Genomic DNA, 17,050 nt, shown 5'->3' on the forward strand with positions numbered 1-17,050 from the left:
CCAACACATTCCTCTCCTCTTCTACTTCTTATTATGTTCGCCGATCCCAGCCTCTCTCCGTTCGAAAATGCCTCGGTAACTTCCTTTTATTCCTTTTAATATTTTTGCGCAAGTTATTTATTACATTTTATTATTATTTTTTTTAGTGAGAAAAGTAGAGCTATTGCACAAAGAGAGGCTAGCTCTCTTAATCCCAGTCAAGACCCTAGGTTCTCTACCGAAGAATTGTGTCAATCCTTTCCTAATAAGAAATTTAAAGTGATAGGAACACGGTGCCTAGATCTTCAATTTTATCAAACTTTCTGTCCTGAGGTCATAGACATCACACAACACTTTCAACTAGACAGCATTCTCTTTTGTCGTCATGCATATAATCCTATTTTGTGTTCTGAGTTTTATCATAATCTATGTGAACTTGATCCCCATCATTATAGGACTAGAGTTGCTACTCGAGATGTAACGACCCGACCCTTCAGCCTCTTGGGCGCCCTTGTGGCGGCTCATCTAGCGGCCCTTATGTCGTCGGCCCATTTGGCGACCTCTCATGTCGTCGACCGACGACCCTTGGCCGTGCCGTTACTCACTAGGACTTTCCACCCCTGGTCAGTGGATTTTTGCCTCCCCCAGGATTCGAACTCCAGACCTCCAGGCTTAAGTATTAGAGTTTATGAATCCCGGTAACCAAGTGATTAATGACCCAATTTTCCTTGTTTTAAGTTCCAAAAGTCCTTAAAAATATTTAGTAATGCTTTTAAAATATTCTAGAGATTTTTAGAGTATTTTTATGTAATTTTTGGAGGTCGTTTGGTATTTTTACTAAACAAAGGAAGTTTCGACATAGAGTTTATGAATCCCGGTAACCAAGTGATTAATGACCCAATTTTCCTTGTTTTAAGTTCCAAAAGTCCTTAAAAATATTTAGAAATGCTTTTAAAATATTCTAGAGATTTTTAGAGTATTTTTATGTAATTTTTGGAGGTCGTTTGGTATTTTTACTAAACAAAGGAAGTTTCGACAAAAAAACGTTCAAGCCAAGATTCGAACCGCGGACCTCGGACCTTAACCGAGCCTTAACCAAATCCAGCCAGCCAACTGTTCTACAAACGTTTTGTGAATGAATATGGAACGAAATACATTTAAGCAGTAGTTAGGAGCATTTTAAATAAAAGGGGAATAAAACGCTCGGCTGAGGATTCAAAGCCACGACCTTTGACTTGGCCAAATCGTGGTTGACCAACTGTACCAGCAGGTTATGTTAATTAAGGAAAGAACGGATTATATTTAAGGTATAGTTAGTAATAGAAAACCTAGTTATAAAGGGATTAAGTTTTCCCTTTCTCGCTGAAAACCCGATCCTTCCTTCCCCTTCTCTCCCGACGGCGCAGCTCTTCACGGGCGAAAACGCTGCGAGCGTCTACGCATCTCCGGCGGCCGGCGAGGGGATTTTCCGAGAGGTCCTCACACCATCGAGCTCCTCTTGTCAAGAAGAGACGCGGGCACAAAGGAATCGCCGAGGTTTGAAGCTCCACCCGAAACCCTAGAATCTACTTCTCTCTCACGGTTGTAAGCCCAAGCAAACCGCTGTAAGTACTACCCACCTGTGGTAGAAGTTGCTCCGAATTCTTTGGATCTTCGTTTCCGTTTTTATCTTTGAAGCATGCTGAGAAGAATGTTTCCTTTTTCCTTGCTACCTTAATGTGCATGATCGGCCTAGATTTTAGCCTTGCAGATTTAGTTCTTGTGCATCAGATAATTCTGGGTCTTGGGTGATACATTCAGTAGATGAGTTGTTTCTTCAAGATAGTAATGGGATAGCTCATTGTAACGAAGTTTCTGTTCGGATTTGTGGGTGATGCAGCAGGTTTTGGGTGCCCTTATGTTGCTTGACAAAATGTTTTCTTTGAATGCTACCATAGGCAGGGGACGGTTTGTTTGCTGTGAAGGAATTTGAATGGTTTTAAATCTATTCTAGTTTAAAGCGTGCAGTGTAACTGTAGATACTTGCTGTTTAGATTTCCTTTGTTTTGGAACTTGCCGTACAGAAAGAATTGAGGATTGATAGAGCTTTAGTTCCTATTATGATTTAGGACCATGCAGAATTTAGGCTTGGGTTCCTCTGTTGCTGTGATATTGAACCTGAATTTCCTTCGTAAGATTCAGATTAGAGTTTCTTTTGTTTGTAGTGGTCCTTTTAGCAAGTGCTTGGATCTGTTGTCATTTCCTTTTGGTTAACACGTAGCTTTAGATCACCTTACCATGTGGTTTGAGTATTTTGGTTTCGGATTTGCAGTAGACAATTTTGTAGCAGAGTAGATTTAATTAAGATAAACATATATATGCACATGCTAGTTCCGTTCCTTAAAGTTGCCAGACCCGAACAGTATTATATTGAGCATTTCGGTTTTCCATTTGCAAATAATTAAGCATGATCAGTTTTCCATTTTGTTAATAGAGCATGAGCAGATTTTTATAAGTATAGGATGCAGGTTTTTAATAGGCAGGTTTTCATAAGTATTGCTTACAGATTTTCTACTTGTGCTTGCTGTCGTATCTTTGCATTCTGGAATTAAAGCATGCTGTATAGATTTTCTACTTGTGCTTTGCTACCTCCATGAACATGAACAGTCTTGTTATCCTAGCATACAGTTTAGATTTTTCTTAGTTGTATGTTTCTTGTGTAGTCGAACAAGCATGAACAACCACTTAAAATGAGTAAGCAGTATCAGAATTTGATTGGCTTTGCTTTATTTTTTTTATAGCATGCTCAGTTAGTTGCAATTCTCTACTTGTTAGACATACTTATAGTGATCTAGTAAGCTCTATTAGAGGATTATGAGTAGCTACAAGTAAGAAAAAGATCAAGATCTAGTTAGAAAAGATAACAAGTAAATTAAAGTAAGAGGCTAATACTCGACTTCCGAGGTTGTCGTTAAACAAATCCAGGTGACCAATTCCGAGGTCTTGGCCCTGGTAAGACCAAGGTCTTTATCCTCATAGGACTGGAGGCTCGTTACCTCAGTCACTATTAGAGAGCGCGCATAAGATGGTACTAAGCCTGGGCCCAAGAAAGAGAAGAAGAAAGTTAAACCTTAATATCAAGTATAAGGCTATAAGTAAATGAAACAAGTATCACCTATGTTTAGAACTAGGAAAGTTTAGCTCTTTTAATTCTAAACACACAGTATTGATTTTCATATGCTTTCCTTATGAGTTTATTGAGCATGATTAGCTTTATTTCTAGCATGCAGATTTATTCTTATATCATGAGTATGCAGATTTATTCTTATATCATGAGTATGCAGATTTATTCTTATAACATGAGTATACAGATTATTTTAGTGTTTTGCTATAGATGAGCATGTTTAGCTTTTCGTTTTAGCATTTCAGTTTGAGCATCCTTTGCATCTTATGCACTTCAAGTTTTTGTGAGATAGTTTAATACTTACTAAGCGTTTCGCTTATAGATTTATTTTTCCTCCTACAGCAGATAAAGGAAAAGCTAAAGTATAAAGAGGAAGGCGACAAGGAGATGCGTGATGGATGGTGTGTGATGTTGGACTATGGGAGAGATCTGGGAACATTATTAAGTTATTTTGAGTTTTGGTGAAAACATTTGAGATTGTATCATTTATTTTAGGTCCTTGAGATTATCTTTGGTTCTAGATTGCATGCTATAATGTAATTGTTAGTAATTTAGTACTTTGATGCTTTCTTGAGTTATAGTTTTGATATGTTTCTGTTAGTATAGTTATGTTATAAATGCATGTGATGTATGTATTGGATTTTAGTCCGCTGAACAGCAGATACTCTGTCGAAATTTTAAATTTTCTAAAAACATTTAGTACAGCTTACTACACTAGTTGTTTTAAAATTACTACGTGAGTTGTTTAATATATGTTCCAGCTGCTTGTGGCTGATGTATATAGTGTTTGTATCTCAGTTTAAGGTCACCGGTACAGGGGAGATTCTGTCAAAATTTTTCGGTAGGGATTCCTCGTGGTTTCAATCACACCGGTTAAGTAGAGTTAGTAGTTAAGTAATGGTCATCCTTAGAGTGTAGTAGTAGTAAGAAGGGTGGTCTTTACACGAGATATGTTATTTGATCTGGACATGTTCCTTCGATTTCTACGGATTCGACCTTCGGTCAACCGTATCTTTTTTAGTGCATCCCTTCCAGATCCGTTACCTGCTCCTTTCTCTCATCTGACCCTAGACCTCATGTATGCTGACTTATTTGAGGGACCTCGTCCTAAAAAGATGTCAACTGTACCCCTTAGTCCAAAAGACAACGCTTTTTATAAGATGATCGTGTCTTGCATTTATCCTTTATCATCTAGAGATCAGGGCGTTTTGCGACCCGTTCATCTTTTTCTGATGTACGCCCTTAGACATAGACTAGACTTTGACTTAGGCTACTGGGTATTCAGATCTGTCATTTACTATTCGGGGTACAACACTTCATTTAAGGTTCATATGATTTAGTGTCATGTTCTCACTGCTTATATTGCCAATCTCGGAGTAGGGGTTCATCGAGGCGAGTTCATTGAGTTGTCTGACTTTGATCTTGTCGGGGTTAGGCAATTATCCTTGGCTGGGATTAAGACTAGCGCCGAAGGGCTTGTGTACAAACGAACTCATCCACACTACATCCCACCGGCTGTCGACGACCCTGTTGATGAGGATGATCCGGTCCTTGTTACTGCGCCTCCTCCTGTGGTTATTGATCCTGAATTTGCCATGACACCCTTCTTTGATTTTCCTCAACACAGTTCATATGCTCCTCCTCCTCCTCCAACTAGTGACTTCTTTACCCGTCTGCGAGATGATATTTTTAGTCGCTTTGTCTCCTTGGAAACAAAAATGGATGATCAGTACAGCTCTCTTTAGGGAAAAATTGCTGATTTTCGTCAGGACATGATGGACCGTACTGATGCCTTATAGAAGGAGCAGCAGAGGATTTTTGATTATCTGAGAGATGATGAGGACGAGGATGAGTGATTTCAGGATTTATCTTTTATGACTTATTGTATCTATTACTTTACTTGGATTATGATTATGCTTAATCTTCATTGTTTTTTAGTCTTTAGTAGCTCTTAATAAATTTTGTAGAATAGGCTCTTTGATTTTGAAAATTACTACTTAGTTTATTTTTCAAATTTATTTTTGTAAAAATTCCCATTTTAAAATTTTTGTTTCAAAATTCTTTGAAATTATTTTTCATTTTATGGAATAGCCTAGGTCTTACCGTAGAATTGCATGATCCTATAGTTCTAAGAGCCAGCATCTCGCAAGCACAGTAGGATCCCTTGTTTGTAAACTTAGAATGGGTGAGATGCTTAGGACCTAACCCTAGATTTCAGATGCTTATGTCAGTACATCGCTATAAATCTGGGCTTTAAACAACATATATTGAACAATTTGAGTTAACTAGCTAGTAAAAACCTGGTTGGTACTAAATACTCAAATTGACCAACTTGAGTCAAATTGCTACTATCTTGTGATAGCTAGCCTTGGACAAGGGTTGAACATTTTATCATAAGGACAATTTTTCCTTAGTTTTTCTATATCCATGCTTAGACATTAGGAATTTGTCAATTTTAGGGGGAGCTTCAAAACAAGATTTTTTAAGCTTATACTATTTTGATCAAATTATTTTCAAAATATTTTTTTTAAATATCTTTTTCAAAATATTAAAAAAAATCTTTTCAAAATATTTTTTAAAATTCATTCTTTTCAAAATATTTTAAAATGTTATTTTCAATATGTTTTTCAAAATTCAAGTTTTTTTTATGTTTTTAAAAATTCATTCTTTTTCAAAATATTTTTTTCAAAATGTTTTTCAAATTTCAAAGTATATTTTTCATAATGTTGTTTAAAATTTTATTCTTTTCAAAACTTCAAATGTTTTAATTTTCAAAATATTTTTCAAATTTTATTCTTTTCAACATGTAATTTTTGAATTTCTTGATTTAGTATATTTTTAATAATGTTTTTCCAAGTATTAGTAAATTCTTTGATAAGTCTATTCAAATTTTACTTGGTTCTGTCCCTATTTTTGATGTGTGTCAAAGGGAGAGAGATAGTGAATTCAGGGGAGTTAGTTAATTCAAGGGAAAATTAAAAGTTAAAACTGCTTGTTTATTTACTTGTTGCATATTTTTAACTTAACTTTGAACCTTGTTTGCCAAACATCAAAAATGGGGAGATTGTTGGTGCAACCTGCACCAGAATCAAACCTGAGTTTTGATGTTGTCAAAGGTTCAAGTTAAGTCTTGTTATGATCTAACAAGTTGACTGAGTGTGCAGGATGTTTACTCAACCGGGAAAGTCCTAGCAGGAGGCTAGGCAGAGAAATCTTAGCAGATCGTGAAACCCAGGTGCAAGTCCAAGTGGGTCGAGGGGATCCGAAGCTTGGCAGAGTGATCGAGAGGTCTGGAGGACAAAAGATCGAAGGAAAAGTCCTGGGGAGCCGATCAAGGTTGAGTGAAAAGTCCAAACTAGATCTAAAGGATCAAAGTTTGGCAGGTAGGTTGAGGTAAATAAACTGGAGGAGCGACAGTGAGGTCGGGTTCCCGAAGGGAACAACCTTAGGTCGCTGATCCAACTGAAGAAACCGGGAAGGTTTCCAAGTTGAGATCAAGGACAATTCTACTGTTCTTTTATTTCTCATTATTATACTATTGTGCTAATATCTGTGTTGCAGGTTGTGTTGGTCTAACATCTATGTTGCAGGTTATTTTTAACACTGTCTTGCAGGTTAAGTTGGATCGGTCGACCGAACCAAGTAAGATCAGCACATAAGTCAGTCCAGATCAGAACTGAGCTAGAATCGGATCAAAGCCTGATCGGTCGACCGAACAGTAAGATCGGTCGATCGAACCTAGTGACTCAGCAAAGCCAACTTGTCAGCACCGATCAGCAAGGAAAGGAAAGAAGGGTTGATCGGTCGACCGAACCCATGGATCGGTCGACCGATTCAATCAACATTAAAGCTGCATTAAATCAAGATCACGGCAGATTCTGACGAACAAGGAAAAGGCTTGTTCGTTCGATCGAAAAAGGGGTTCGGTCGACCGAATTATTAAAGACCAGTAAATTGAAAAGATCGAGTCAGCTTCGAACTTCAGCTAGGAAGGAAGGGAGCGAGTTCGGTCGACCGAACAGTGAGATCGGTCGACCGAACCTCCAATACACCTATAAATTCAGACTTGAAGACAGAGGCCAGCACAATAATCTTTTCTGATCAATTCTGGTGCTTCTCTGCAAAACTGCTCGTGCAACACAGCTCCATCAACACTACAAGCTACTTCACCAGATAGTGACGACCAAGCATCGTCTTTCAATTACTTGTCGGTATATTTAATTTTTTCTTGCATTGTAATTTCATTTAAGCAAGATAGTAGGGTGTTACTATCTTGCTCCATTATACGATTCACTTCTTTCCGATGACTTCGGAAAGAAGGATTTTAGTGCTTTGCCCATCGGTGCAGTCAAGGACTCCGGGCCTTCGAGTAGGAGTCAAGCCAGGCTCCGAACGAAGTAAATACATTATCTCTTTTTCTTATTTCCGCTGCACGACTTTGGTTTCAAAATACGAAAAGATTAGTTTTAAAAAGCGCGATATTCACCCCCCCCCCCTCTATCGCTTCAAACGATCTATCATATATTTCTATAGACGACGTCAATTTATTCTTGTTTTGAGATCTTTGAAGGACGAGCCACCAGATAATTGGAAATGGTGTTGACTGAAGTTGCTAAATGATAAGGGAAGGGGATCCGTCAGAGAGTACACCAAGCATGAGAAGGAGAAAAAAAATGAGAATAAGAGGGTTAGAATAGTGGCCAGGGATGCCTCGGCGTAGCCACTCTAACGCTCAAGTAAGTTTTTAACGGAAGATGTGGAGAAAAACAGAGAAGATGGACACTAGTATGCATATGAAAAGGTAAAAGATGAAAAGCATACCTCTGTCTGTAGCTTTTATAACACTAAATGCTCTTATGATGGTTGCACCAATTTAGAGCACCCTCGCTCTAATACCAATTGAAGGATCGTAAAAGTGCACTAGAGGGGGGTGAATAGTGTGAGTCACTTTTTTACTTTTTTAGAAAACAGAACATACGTAATGAAAAATAAAGTAAATAAAAAATAATCACTAATATTTTTTATTTTTTACTTGGTTCAGAGCCTATGACGACTCCTACTGTAAGGCAGGCTTGCACTCGTTGAGAGCGTTCGATCAACAATCCACTAATAGCTCGAATATTACAAGAGAATTAATAATTTAAAGTATAATTAATAAAAACAAATATACCAACGACTTTAGAGTAGAAGATTGAGTGTCGTCATTGGAGGAATATTTTAGCATTGTGGAGAGCTTTTCGAAGCAACACAAAAGTTATTTGGAATGATGTATTTGAGGTGATGGTTGGACCCTCTTTTTATAGTCTTGTTCTGAGCGCCTAGACCAGTCTCGGGCACCCCCATCAAGTTGACATGGTGTGATCTCAGAGAAACTATATCTGCCAAATTGTTTATCATTCTTTGGATGTCTAGACCCGTCCAAGTGCTTGGACTCTGACATGGGTTGACCAATCAGCATGTACCAACTCCTCTACACCGGTTCCTTGTTTCGGACCAATCCAGACGCCTGGACCCGGTCTGGGCGCTTGGACCTCTAGGCGCCTGGACCCTTCCCGAGCACCTAGAGACCCTTCCCGAGCCAACTTCTAGTTTTGATTTTCTGCACCACAGAGTTAGAAGAAACATGTATAATATAATAATTTGGGCAGACTCAGAATTATCTAGTTCTGACTTTAGATTTCACTGAAATCCTAGGTCGAACTGACTCATACTATTTTCTTAACAGGGAATGCGTTCTTACCTACTCCTCTTAGGAGAGTTACCTTTTGTGAAGCATCTGTTTGGACTTTTGCTTAGCATTTGATCTTGACCTTCAGAACTTCTGCTAGACGTCTGATCCTCGATCCACCTAGACTTCCGTCTAGTGTACACGACTCTCAAGACTTCTATTCGATGCCATTGATCTGCCAAGTCTTCTGCCTAGTGCACCCGACCAGGATTTCGTGTTCAATCCCTTGATTTGGACTTTGTGTCCAATCCTCTCGACAAGGACTTCATGTCTAATCCCTTGATCAAAACTTCATTTCCTACCTTAACTAGCTCTTGCATGTTCACTCAGTCATAACACAACTTAACTTTAAACCCTTTGCTATTATCAAAACCTGGTTCAATTTACTGGTACTTCCAGCCCCAACAACCTATCACTATTCATTTTTAAAAATTTAGATTAAATTATTTTTTTACTTAACTCCTCTCATTAATTTTTCTTTTTTTACATGTATATTAATATTAAATAAATAGGAATATAGTGGTCAGGGGTGCCCCGACATAGTCACTCTGACACTCAAATAAGTTTCTGATGGAAGATGTGGAGAAAAGCAAAGAAGATGGATAGTAGTAAGAATATGAAAAGGTGAAAGATGAAAAGCATACCTTCGTCTGTAGTCACATATGTCTTTTATAACACTATCATTGAATATCTCTCTCTTCTATATTAATTACATATTAATCACTGATGTGACATGTATCATATTGCAATAAAAGGAGTATCTCATCGTATCTACTAGTATTATGTGGGTCAAGATACGAGAGATGATACCTCACGTGCTCTGATAATTTACATATTGTGTTAGTGCATGCGTCGTCCTCCATGATGGCCTAGCCCATAAAGCCCTTGGCCCATGAGATAATTGGGCTAGAAGTTGGGGGCATGTTAAATAGAAGAATGTTGAATCACCAAGGTTAAAGGGAAATGAGCAGGGTGGGCTCATTCGGTGTGAGTGGTGTTCGGTTTTTCGGACCGGGAAAACCGCTTTTCGCGTCGCGGAAACCCCGAATCACCCATGCCACTGGATCTCGTGCGAAGGATAGATTTCAAAAATACAAGTACGAGTTTCAAACTATGATCTACAGTAGATCTACAAAGGAAAAATATTTTATACCTTTGAAGCGTGCCCTTGCAAATCCCGCTCGTCCAAGGTGCCGGATCTCTAGACAGTCAAGCGTACGGTCCTCTAGAAGTATCCACATGAACAATCCTTGATGGAGTAGACCAAACAAAGGTGTGCTAGCACCTTGTCTTGTTCGGCCAAGAGAGGAGGAGAGGGAGAGGAGAAAGAACTCAAGGAGGAAGAAGAAGTGAATGAGCACTTAAATGAAAATCAATTTTCATTCCAATACTAAAGTGGCCGGCCACTCATGAAGTGTAACCACCATTCACAATTAATGTAGCCATTAAAGAAAATGGCATTGTAACTCCCATGAGGTGGCACACTTTGATGATGTGGAGCATCATCATTGGTCCACATCTTGCCATCTCACTAATGATGTGGCAATTAGTCAAGTCAAACTTGACTCTTCCTCTTCCTCTCAAGTCAAGTCAAATTTGATCAAATCTCTTCCATGGTTGATCTAATCTAACCATTTGATTCAAGCCAACTTAATATAATGAATCTAATTCATTAAATTAACTTGATTTAATGAGTCATAATCTAAATTAGACTCATTGAATACATGAATCAACTTGAGTCCAACTCAATTAGCCCAATTTGGATTACTCTTAATCCAATTTGATTCATCAAATGAATCTAATCCTCTTGGTTCATCATATGAACCTAATCTCCATCTAATTGTCCTTAGTGTTTGACCCTATAGGTTCTTGTAACGTTGGCATTGCCCCTAAACCCATTTAGGAACATAAGTAATGAGCGGTATCTAGCAACACATCATTACTACCCAATGTTACATGAATGTTGAGATCCAACATCACCTTGTGACTACTAATTGTGACTCCTCACAAAATATGACAAGTGTCCTTCTATCCTAGACATCTAGATTGATCAATGTGAGGCATAGACCGTGTCATCCTCTGATCAAACTAAATCTTGAACTCCAAGTAGACTCACTAAATCAAATGAGTTCAATATCTCATATTGACTCATTTGGGCATGGTCATGCACTTCGTGGTCTCACTCTATCAAGAATACCGATGTCTCTCCCGTCATATAGGAGGGATAGATCCCATCTACATCACTCACATCCCTCTGCATAATTCGTTACATACCCAGTAATCGCCTTTATAGTCCACCCAGTTACGGGTAACGTTTGACGAAACCAAAGTACATAACTCCTTATGTAGGGATCCATGGTGACTTCAGGTCTAAAGACTAGTAGTCATACTAGTAGCCACATGAGAAAGTATATGACACTCATATAACGATCCATGATACTTTCTCAAGGCGGGTCATTCAGTATACATTCTCTAATGCATACCCATGTGTCAACTTGATATCTCTATATCCATGACTTGTGAGATCAAGTCATCGAGTTGACCTACATGCTAGTCTTATTGCATTAACATTGTCCATGAATGTTAATACTCAACTAGGAACGATTAAGAGTAGTGTTCCCTATATCATCTCACTATCGATTCAACCAATCGATTGATATAGGTAAGAACTTTCTACTCAAGGATGTTATTATACTTAGTTTATTTGGCACCAATACAAGTAAGTATAACAACCAAACAAATGCCTTTATTAAAATAAGAATATGATACAATATGTTCATAATACAATCATCAAATGATTGGCTCTAGGGCTCTAGCTAACAATCTCCCACTAGCACTAGTGTCAATTAGTGTATGCTCTAAGCTCCAATGACCTAGTGTGACCATCATGCTTCCTCTGTGCCAAAGCCTTGGTAAGGGATCTGCGATGTTAGCCTCTGTAGGTACTCTACAAATCTTCACATCTCCTCTCTCGATGATCTCTCGAATGAGATGGAAGCGTCGTAGTATGTGTTTGGTCCGTTGGTGTGAGCGAGGTTCCTTCGCCTGTGCTATAGCTCCATTGTTGTCACAATAGAGCTCGATGGGGTCAGCAATGCTAGGAACCACCCCAAGTTCAGTGATGAACTTGCGGATCCAATCGCCTCCTTCTTGCCTCGATGCGCAATGTCTGCTTCGTTGTAGAATCACCATCGTGTCTGCTTGAACTCTTCCGACACCACCATTAATGCAAAATACGAACCCCGATTGCGATCTATAATCCTGGTCAGTTTCGAAGCTAGCATCACTATAACCCTTTACAGCTGCTCATCATCGCCTCCATATATCAAGAAATATTCTTTAGTCCTTCTTAAGTACTTAAGAATATTCTTGACCGCTATCCAGTGACTTTCACCTGGATCTGACTGGTATCTGCTCGTCATGCTCAAAGCATACGAGACATCAGGTCGAGTACATAGCATGGCGTACATGATCGATCCTATGGCTGAGGCATAAGGGATCTGATCCATGCAGTCTCTCTCCTCTCTAGAAGAGAGACCTTGAGTCTTTGAAAGACTCACGCCATGTGACATCGGCAGAAATCCCTTCTTGGAGTTCTGCATGGCAAACCGTAGGAGTACCTTGTCAATGTATGTACTCTGACTTAGGCCAAGCAATCTCTTAGATCTATCTCTATAGATCTGTATCCCTAGAATGCGGGATGTCTCACCTAAGTCCTTCATTGAGAAGCAACTCCCTAGCCAGGTCTTGACAGACTGAAACAAAGGGATGTCCTTCCCAATGAGTAGTATCTCATCCACATACAATATGAGGAAGACAACTATGTCCCCTACAACCTTCTTGTAGACACAAGGCTCATCTTCGTTCTTGATAAAACCAAACTGTTTGATTGCATCATCGAATCGAAGATTCCAGCTCCGAGAAGCTTGCTTTAGTCTATAAATGGACCTATGCAGCTTGCATACTCTGCTAGTATGCTGTGGATCTACAAAACCCTCAGGTTGTGTCATGTACACATCCTCGAGTAGGTTTCCATTCAGAAACGCGGTTTTGACATCCATCTGCCATATCTCATAGTCATGGTAGGCTGCAATAACAAGCATGATCCGTATGGACTTAAACATCGCTACTGGAGAAAAGGTTTCATCATAGTCAATACCATGAATCTGCTTGAAACCTTTAGCTACCAAGTGACCCTTATAGATAAGTCCATCCATGTGAGTCTTTCTCTTAAAGACCCACTTACACCCAATGGGTTTTACCCCTTCAGGTGGATCAACCAAAGTCCATACTTGATTGGTGTACATGGATTCCATTTCGGATCTCATGGCCTCTAGCCATTTCTCAGAATCTGGTCTCATCACAGCTTCCTGATAGGTGGTAGGCTCATCATCTATGAGCACAACGTCATCATGGTCAGACAAGAGAAATGAGTATCTCTCAGGCTGACGACGTACCCTATCAGTCCTGCGAAGAGGTATGTCTACTTGAACTGGTTGTTGTTCCTCAACTCTTTGTGGAACGACATCATCCACAACACTTTGTGGTTCCAGTTCAACTTCCATCGAGCCTTCAGTGCTATCGTTCGTATCTTGAACTTCTTTAAGATTGAACGTGCTCCCACTAGTCTTTCTAGAAACAAAGTCCCTTTCTAGAAAGACCCCAGTCTTTACCACAACTACCTTGTACTGACTGGGAATGTAGAAGTAATATCCCTTAGTTTCCTTGGGATATCCAATAAAGTAGCACTTGTCAGATTTGGGTCCTAATTTGTCTGAGACTTGACGTCTAACGTAAGCCTCACAACCCCAAATCCTCATGAAAGACATCTGGGCATCTCTCCCAGTCCATATCCTATATGATGTCTTTATCATGGCCTTGGATGGAACTCAGTTGAGTATAAAAGCTGTCGTGTATAGAGCATAGCCCCAAAGGTATGTCGGAAGATCTGTGTGACTCATCATCGATCGTACCATATCTAATAGAGTACGATTTCTCCTTTCGGATACACCATTCCATTGTGGTGTTCCAGGAGGAGCAAGTTGGGATAGGATCCCACACTCTGCTAGATAGTCACGAAACTCATGGCTAAGGTATTCCCCACCTCATCTGATCGAAGAATCTTAATACTCTTGTCAAGCTAGTTTTGTACTTCATTCTTGAATTCTTTGAACTTTTCAAATGATTCAGACTTATGTGTCATCAAGTACACATAACCATATCTACTGGAGTCATCAGTAATTGTGATGAAGTACCTATAACCTCCTCTAGCAGCGACATTGAAAGGGTCACATACATCATTATGTATGAGTCCTAACAAATCAATCGCTCTCTCACTGTGCCCACTAAAGGGAGTCTTGGTCATCTTGACTCGTAGGCATGACTCGCATATCTCATATGATTCAAAATCAAATGAGTCCAACATACCATCCTTATGGAGCTGGGATAAGCGCTTGTCATTTATATGACCTAAGCGACAATGCCAGAGGTAGGTTTGGTTCATGTCGTTTGACTTGAACCTCTTGGTATTTATGTTATAGATAGGGCTCTCAAGGTCTAGAATATATAGTCCGTTTATCAGAGGTGCACTACAATAGAATATATCGTTTAAAAAGACGGAACAACATTTGTTCTTTATTGTAAACGAGAAACCTTTCTTGTCCAAACAAGAAACTGATATAATGCTCTTAGTTAATGTAGGCACATAACAACAATCGACTAACTCTAGTACAAGCCCAGAGGGCAGAGATAGAAAGTAAGTCCCTACAGCAACAGCAGCAACCCGTGCTCTATTGCCTACTCGTAGGTCCACCTCGCCCTTTGTCAATGCCCTGCTATTTCTCAGCGCCTGCACATCAGTACAAATGTGAGAAGCATATCCAGTATCTAATACCCATGATGTAGAAATAGATAGATTGACTTCTATAACATATATACCTGAAGTGGAAGTCTCACTTCGCTTCTTCTTAAGATCCTCCAAGTATACCTTGCAGTTCCTCTTCCAGTGCCCGGTCTGACCGCAGGTAGCATCCTTGGCGACCCCTCCTTTAGGCTTCAGTGCCTTGCCTTTGCCCTTGGCTTGGGACTTTCCCTTGCCTTTGGGCTTGTCCTTGCCCTTATGTTTCTGAACCATCAGAACAGTGTTTGGCTTAGCCTTCTTAAGGTTCAGCTCAGCAGTTCTTAACATGCTAAGCAGCTCGGGCAGTGGCTTGTCAATCTCGTTCATATTGTAGTTTAGAATGAATTGACTGTAGCTATCTGACAAGGATTGCAAGATCAGGTCAGTAGCCAGCTCTTGGCCAAGAGGGAACCCCAACCTTTGTAGGTTCTCTATGTACCCAATCATTTTGAGTACATATGGGCCCACTGGAGCCCCGTCTGACATCTTGCACTAAAACAGTGCCCTTGAGATCTCAAATCTCTCATGCCTCGCTTGTCATTGATACAGTTGACGAAGATGTTCAACCATATCGTAAGCGCCCATTAACTCGTGTTGATTCTGAAGCTCAGAGTTCATGGTCGCAAGCATTAGACAAGACACATCTAATGCGTCATCTTGATGCTTCTTGAAAGCATCTCGGTCAGCTCGCAGGGCAGTGGCAAGAGGAGCCTCCGGAATGGGCTGCTCCAGAACGTACAGTTTACGTTCTTGGGTGAGAACTATTCTCAGGTTCCTGTACCAGTCCAGGAAGTTTGCTCCGTTGAGCTTGCCCTTCTCAAGGACAGATCGCAGGGAGAAGGTGTTCGTATTCGACGTCATGGTAATCTACAACAGAAATAAAAAGCAGAAATAAATATCATATTCTTAATCATTTAATTAGGCTTTTAAATAAATGATGCTCCCACTGAATTCTATAATTCATGTGGGACAAGATCCACATCATACTAACCCTTGAGTTAGCTTAGGCTAATACGCCCAAGACTTAGTATGATCGGTAGGTAACGATTACCAATTACATCTCTATGCAACTCTTGTTTATAGGATCAAGATCCGCATTTATATTAAAACTCGAGTTAGATTTGGCTAATACGCCCGAGAGTTAATATAAACGTGATTTTGACCTATCTACCAACCATTTGATAATGTCTATAGTTAAACTCGATCCAATTGAGTTAACTAGTTACTCAATCTAATTGAGTTGTACTCACCCATGCGTTGATAGGCGGGACCAAAATTGTCCCTCCGTACCCTACCAAGATAGTATGTGTTGCTCTGCTTTGGCAGATTCAACAACAACATGCGATCGAGGTAGTGGTAGGTATCACAGAATGGTAGGCATTACGAGTTGACGTGATTTAGATCTAATTTAAATGATGATGCGTATCAAATACTTGATTTAGATCTAATCTAATCGTGGGGTGTATCATGTGCACGATTTAGATCTAATCTAATCGCTAGGCACTAATTAACTACTTAATTAAACATGCATCACATACATATAAGTAATTAATTAAATTATTTTGTGATTGTGTCATGGCCCTACTACGATCTTCTCAAGCCAATGAGAAGATCGAATGGTCAACCTAAGGTCAACAGCTTCTCAAGCTTCTTCCTTTGACCATCTTGTGTTGCTCGCGCCCTCCTCGTAACTCCGTCTCGTGTGGACCTTCCACCGCTTCAAAATTTACATTACAATTTTGAAACTCGAGTTACATTCGAGTCTAAATCTAATTTACAACCAGAATATAAGAGAAAGGCACGACGCGCAGATCGTGAAAATAAAATAAAATAAATACAGCACGCACATCACATAACGGCACGCAGGCCGTATTATGAATTACAACACATTTCCAAATCCAATTTGGGTCTTTGGGCCATGATTATCACAAAAATAATATATAATTCAAAATTACATATTTCTATAATTTTTTTTGTAATTTTCATAAGTTTTTTTACAATTTTATGAATAAATTTTTCCCGGCGGTCTCGTTTAGCGTTTTCGGGCGCAATCGCGGAACGAATCCCCTTGCTGGGCCAAGGGCAGCACCCCTACCTGCGATCTAACCATTGCGAGGGTTCCTTTGCGATCTAACAGCGCCTAAGCCCACTGTCCCAAAAAATTTTGGGGCGAAACATTGCCGTTTTGGAAAATTCTTCTCGGTAGTCGAAGCCTACAAGTGTCTAAACACTTGTGTTTCGCTTCTACGAGAAAAATACCCATTAAAACTATAAAAACATG

This window comes from Zingiber officinale, chromosome 10B (genome assembly GCF_018446385.1).
Source record: "Zingiber officinale cultivar Zhangliang chromosome 10B, Zo_v1.1, whole genome shotgun sequence".
NCBI classification, from domain to species: Eukaryota; Viridiplantae; Streptophyta; class Magnoliopsida; order Zingiberales; family Zingiberaceae; genus Zingiber; species Zingiber officinale.